Source organism: Alligator sinensis, unplaced genomic scaffold (genome assembly GCF_000455745.1).
Source record: "Alligator sinensis unplaced genomic scaffold, ASM45574v1 scaffold203_3, whole genome shotgun sequence".
Lineage (NCBI taxonomy): Eukaryota > Metazoa > Chordata > Crocodylia > Alligatoridae > Alligator > Alligator sinensis.
The window spans coordinates 454,036-461,181 of NW_005842844.1; positions in this window are offsets into that span (position 1 = coordinate 454,036).

Consider the following 7,146-nt stretch of genomic DNA (forward strand, 5'->3'; position numbering starts at 1 on the left):
CACACATGTAGATGCTTCCTGTGTTGCTTAATTTATTTATTACTAAACCCAAAAATGGGTAAAAAGTGAATTCTGAGCAATTCTGATGATGCAACATTATTCAGGATATCTAAGTTAGGGGACTTTATCAAAGTTAGGTGAAATTCAATTGTGACAAGTGAAAGGTGAATATTCCCAGATGCAAAGTGATGTATATTGAAACTGGGTTCAAATGAATATTTGATCAAAACAGTTAGGCCAAAATGCTACCAGAATAGTAGAATTGTCCCAAAAAGCAAAACAAAAAAACAAAAAACTCTTAGACTTAAATCCAAAAATGTTTACATATAGAAATAAATGGTTGAAGCATCCACATAACCTTAACTGGTATCATTCATAGAGCGATGATTGTTGCATAATTTAAGTGTTCATCTGAGATTAGATGCACTTGATTAAAAAAAAAAATAACGTTAAAAAATTCTCCGAGGGCCCCTCTACACGACAGTAAAGGTGCAATGTGATCTGATGCACAATCCACATAATCGTGCCTTCTGCCATGCCATATGTGCATGGCAGGTGGCAAATTTGTGGGATTGAGAATCATCCCATCACAATTTACTGCCGGTGCAGGAGGGACCCAATCCCAGGCTCCCCCTGCACAGGCAAGAGGCAAGCTCCCAAGGCTCGGAGCCCCATCAGTTGGTTGGAGCTCCCAACTAGGGACTCCCAGCATATGCTTCTGCAGCTTGAAGCCCTATCAGCTGACAGATCTCAGCCATGGGGGCGTCCCACGCACCCCTGTGGCTGTGAAACCACAGTTGACACAGCATCCCACCCACCTCAGTTGTGGCCTTGCAGCCACAGAGGTACCTGGATCACATCCGTGCCTAGTACACTGCATTAGCTTCCTATTTGGGCTTTTCCATGCCTTGACCTGTTTAGATTTCTTTTAAATTTAAACTTTCTTGTTTTGTAATCTATTTACCTCCATATTACTAATGTGTACCCCAACCTTAGCTCCATTTTAGGAAAGCACTTTTTTATTGGTAAATTGGTTGGTTGATTTTTGAGTATCCATGTGATTATAAATGCAGCATCAATTTTATAAATTAATTTCAAGGATCATCAGAATTAAATGTGTTTGCTCCAGTAATAGAAAATTCATTTAGTTGTTCAAAATACTGCTATTTAGCTAAGTTTCTCAAACTCCATTTTAAAGGCATGTACTTTGTTTTAATTTTTAAAAAAAGTAAATGCTGTTTCACAATAGTTTTTAAGCTAACTTTAAAACCATAACTAGGTCTTGATATTTTAGACTGGTATTTTGTTAAAGCACCAAGCTCATCAGAATACTCTTTACTTTTGAATGGTGGGCTACAACTGCTTATATGTGAAATTAGTAACAAAATACTTTCCTTTCTGTCACAAAAAGCCTTCTACTACATATTGGGTGAGGAAGGCTTGGAAATTTCAATTGCCTTTTCCAAATTGTCTGACCAGAATTCCAGAACTTAAAGGCCATTAAATGAGAATAGATTGCTGAGATACATATATTCAGGATAATATAGCCCAGCTTTAAAAGGGTCCATCATAAAAATTAGCGCAAATGCACTTTACAACTCTTCACAGAAGAAATCAGCATATCTACTGCCTAATGTCAATAGAATAACCATGAATTACTGGTTTTGCTTCATCCTCCTCATAACTTTTTATAGATTCATATGATTTACCATAACTTTCTTCTCTTCTGTCTTGTTTTATAACCTCTTTAAAGTCATCCAAAAAGGCATCTTAGAGACAAAATAGTAGAATTCTTTTGTGCCCTTTGAGGACCCTAGACATATTTATGAAGCTTGTTCTTTGCCCTTTACCATTGCTACCTATATTAAGCGCTAAGAATGAATATTCTTAACACTTTACTTTAGAATAAGGTGTGTTTTTCACCTCCTACTTTTGTTTCTCATTACAGGAGTCCTAGTTCTTTTAAGATCTCCTATACTGCAGGCCTGCAGAAAATGTTTTTCCAGGTTTCATGCAAAAGGCAGATAGCTGGTATTTCTAAGCAATTAATTCAGCTGAACTCCACAGGAGCCTGAAAATGAGCATCTAACATAACAGTGGCATTTGAGGCTCTTGAGGTAACTTTTCTTCTGTAATGCTATTGCCTTGTTCCCCTATGAGCAGAAATAAAAAGAAAGCAGTGTCACTTTTTGAAAGATTTTATTATATTGTATTAGCTACCTTCCTTTTCATTTAGCATTTTCTATTTAAATTGTTAATATTGATTTTTTTATAATACAGAACAAAAGTCATTTGTGGTTGGCTTTTTCATAATTGCAGTGACTTTTGTATTACACTAGGGAAGATGAATATTGATACAACTGTGTCAAGAATTTATAATGCAATAAAACACAGTGCCATTCAGAACAGAAATAACACTGCTCACCATTCTGGCTAAGTTTAAACAATGCCTCTAAAAGTGGTGAGATGACGTTTCTTACCTGTAAGTGGTGTATTTTCAGTGCAAGAACAATGTACAAGTTAATGGATTTTTCCACTTACATCTCATTTGGATGAGCACATGAACTTTTGCTGCACGTTTCAGTGCATCTCTGTTAAATAGCATACAAAGCAGAGCTATTTCAACACCCTGGGCAGAGTAAGATGGGCGGGTAGGCAGCACGTACTGTGCTGAGTGCCAGAGAGCAGGGGTTGGGGGACCAGTCTTGCCTGCCATGGCACAGGGTCTCCACACTATGGCTGCTGCTGCAGCTGGAGCAGCAATACAGCCTCGGGTTGCTGCAGCTGCAAAATGAGCTCCCTGAACACCCACTGCAGCATCCCCTGCAATGCAGACTCCCTGGTAGTCACCATTCTGGCACTGTCTTTAAATCATTGCCCAGTACTGGTGCCCCACTCCTAATTATGCTTCTTATAGGAAGAATAGGCTGCATAACATATAGAGCCTTGAATTTAAGCACATGTGTGACTGCAAGGTTTTGGGATGTCCCCTACAACTTCTGAGGCACTGAGCAATGACTGCCTTATGTCTTAATAAGAATACTCTCAAACCATGATGGAGAAAAATGCCTGCATGGTGGTAAAGGTTAAGAGAAAAGCACTACTAACCTTATGTAAAATCATTAAGTAATTAATACCTTACGCAGTCCAGAATGAACTCAGATTAATGAACAAGTATTACCATAACTAATTAAGTATTACCATAACTAATTCACACACAGGATAAGTCCAGGGTAAGTTATATGACAGAGCTAGGTCAGGAGCAGCAAGAATGAGAAACAACAGAATTTTATAGGCTGGGTCACTGTGAACTAATCCTGTTCAATCTGAAAAATACCATTAATTCATAATGCACAGTCCACAACATAATGGAGCTGAAAAACTGCCACTGGTACCTAGGAATCATTCCCTGGTGAGCGGGGCCTGAGCCCTCAATTTCTGTCAAATTCCATATTCTATTAATCTTTTTTAAAACTCTTAAGATTTGAATTGTTGTTTTAGCCCATGTGATCCTTCAAAATGCAATAGGTCGATAGTACAGAAACAAGTGAACATGAGGTAAAGGATGACAGTTCTTTACAGCACATCAGATGATTTACAGTAATTGATCATGTACATACTCTTAGCACAAAAAAACCTCATTGTATCTTAACTTTCAGTGAAGAAAGGTTAAGATACCATGGATTTAGCTTTAGAGTATGCATATGGGCAGTTACTATGGATTAGTACTATGAAGCTCTACCCTTTATTACCTTGGAGGTTACTTGTCATGTTCTCATGAACCTACTGCAAATAGGTTGCTTCAGTGCCTCTCTCGTTGCTCATAGGTTTCCCAAATGGCAATGGAATGAGATTAGTACCATTCCAGACAGATTCTATAGAGGAAACTTATGCAGAGTAGTGACTGATATTAATTTTACTCTGCTGCTTTTGGAAAACTATTAACAGCAAGAAATGCAGGCCTTGAAGATATTCCGGAAAGAGGAAAACTCAAAAGATAAACACTATGGATTAGCAAGCATATTGAAGAATCATATAATCATTGGTTGATTGGTATTGCAACACAAAGATCCTTACATTGCCTTCAATGACTTGACTAAGGCCTTTGACTTAATCAACAGAGAAACCCTATGAAAGATCATCAGATCTGGAGGCCCACCAAAATTTGTTACCATTTTCACGCTTCTTCATGATGACATGGTAGCAACCATCCTAAGCAATGGCTTGAAAATGGATCCCTTTACTATTAGAGCCAGAGTCAAACAAGGATGTGTGATAGTACTAATACTTTTTCCCATATGGTATAGCTGTGATATATATCTCACTGCTGATAGACTTCCATCCAGAGGCAGTATCCAGTATCTGGAATCACAAGCATCTTTTTAGCCTCAATCTCTTCACAGGAATCTCTTTAGCCTCAACCAGTTATGTTCCAAATCCAAGATAACCAGCACCTCCATTATTGATCTTCAATATGATGAAGACTGTATTGTGTCTGCACACACAATTGAAGAGCTCCAGGTCACTCTTGGCTGATTCTGTAAAGCATATGATATGCTTGGATGCACTGGGGGCATCTACACAAGACGCATTACTGTGTAGTAGACTAATCTACTGCACAGTAAACATCACCATCTACATGTATGCAGCATTTAATGCACAGTAAATTAGTCTACTGCATGGTTGGCTACTACCTGTGTCTGGTAGCTGAATCAGCAGGGGGCTAGCCTCCTGTCTGAGGATGAGCTATGTGGCTGGGAGTTTCTCTGGCCACATGGCAGGGATGGCTCCTTGGCTGTTCTAGCCTAGCCTTTAGACCCCTGGGCTGACCCCTGGGGCCTGTGCCAACTGCTGCCTGCCCCTGGGCATTGGGTCCCAAGAATGTGGGCAAGTGCCTGCAGCAGCCCAGCCAGCAACCAGAGTCTCTGCCTGAGCCCCTGAGGTCCTTGGAAGCAGCCACAACAGTAGCTTCTCCAGTGCCACAGAGAGTGTCCCACACTGGGGGGACACTCACTGGGGGGAGACTGCCAACCTCATAGTGGTGTGGGATGATGCCAAGGTGCAGAGGCCATTTGCCCTGGGCAGCTGGTCAAACTCCCACATCTATGAGGGCAAGGTGGCCCACATGTGGGACCATGGCCACCAGCAGTCTGGGCACCAGTGCTGCATTAAGGTCAAGACCCTGCGGGCCCAGTGGGTCCACATCATGGACTACAATTGACAGTCTAGGGCTGCCTGCAGGACCAACCCCTTCATGCAGCAGCTGGACCATATCCTTGCCATGAGGAACTCTGGACACAGCCGCCATGTCTACTCTAGCATAGGCATCCTGCCAGATCCTCAGCTGGAGCCCAGCAGTGAGGAACAGTCTCCAAGGGAAGACCCCTGAGGGCACCAGGTGCAGGCCCCAGTTTTCTCCCCTCCCCTGGCCTCATTTAGCAGCTCAGGGAGCCTGGGCCAACACCTTCCCTGCCAACTCTATGTGTGCTCCCCCAGCAGCAAGGAAAGGCTGGAGCTGGTCCCAGCAGTGACCAGCTCTAGCTACTACCCAGAGGGGGCCACACCTATCCACTAAGCCCTTCCCAGGGAGGAGGGCTGCAGGGGGGGAGGTGGGCACTACAACAATACATGCCCATGCCAGCTCACCCACCTGCTCCCAGGCTGCACACCTGAAGCCAGGGACCCCACATGGAGAAGTGGGCGCCCCCCATCCTAGCATGCCTGGGTGAATGTCCCCCTGCCCCCCCTGAGCTTGCCCCCCACACAAACACAGGTAGGTAGGAGACAGTACATAACTTTATTGAGCAGCCATCACCCTTCCAGCTAGGCAGCCAGGGGCCTGTCACATGCAGAGAAACTCATCAAGGGCAGTGGCAATCTCCTCCTCTGCTGTGGGGGTCAGGCACTCATAGCATAGGCAGATATACCCCTCCAGGCAGTGGTGCACATTGTGGGGCAGTGTGGGCTTGCCTGGGGTGCAGTTGAAGCTCCAGGCCCTATGCCAGATTCTCAGCTGCGCCTAGGGTTCCATGGCGATCAGCAACAGTCAGGCACCTATCAGTGTGCTTAAACAGCTCATCAGAGTGTTCCCAGGAAACTCTCAGCAAGATTTGTTTGGGGCACAGGCCACGTGGCAGGGTCTCTAGCCCAAGCTGCCTCTCTGGAGAGGGCCTCAGGGGGGAAGGAGGGTGGAGGCATCATCAGCTCTGCATCCCAGTGGACAGGAGCACCTCACCCTCTGGCCTAAGGCAGTGTGGGGCTGGCACCACAGGAATAAACTGTCTGGCCTTTAAGATCAGAAGGAGGGGAGTTGGTCTGGAGCTGCCATGGCAGCTGCTGACAGAAGCCAGTCCTGGTCTGGCCTGGGTAGGGGACTAGGAAGGCAGACTGCCTGTGGCAAGTGCCAATCAGGCCACCTACCCCCATGGAAGGAGTAGGAATGCAGGGGTGAGTCAGTGACCACCTGTGGCAGGGACTGCCTGGTTAACTAACCATGGTCCCTGGGCACTTGTGCATGCACAACCCCCAATCTGAGGCCAGGCAGTACACAGCCCCTTGGTACAGATCATGTTAATTCTGAAATGTTGCAAACTCTCATAAAGACCATCTCTCTCCTGGAGGTGCAGGTCCAGTGTCTGCATGCAGGTGAGAAGCACTAGCCACCATGGGGATGCACCTCCAAAGATGCCACCACCATTGACACTCCACATGAGCTGCTTCTACCAGTAGTGCACATAGGACCACATCCTCCAGCTAGACCAGCTGATCACAGTAGCAGAGGAGCAGCTAGTGGACTTGCAGGCCTGGTGAGCCCAGGACCTGAAGCAGGAGCAGGAGAGGGCCCAGGAGAACCGTGCCTTCTGGGACAGGGTCCTCACCCTTCAGGAGATGCACATAATCCTCCTCAAGAGGATGCTTGAAGCCCAGGAGCAGCAGGCTTCCATGGTGGCCTGGGAAGTGAAGGCAACAGAGAAGGACAGCCAGGTGCTGGACACTATCTTGGCCCTGGAGGTCTCCTTCGTGCTGCCCATGGCCTAGCCCCTAGCCCTGCCTGGCCCCTGGCAGCCACCCACATGCCAGCACCAAACCTCACAGTGGGCTTGGGATAAGGTCCAGCACTGCCTGCAGCAACCAGGATCTCCTGCC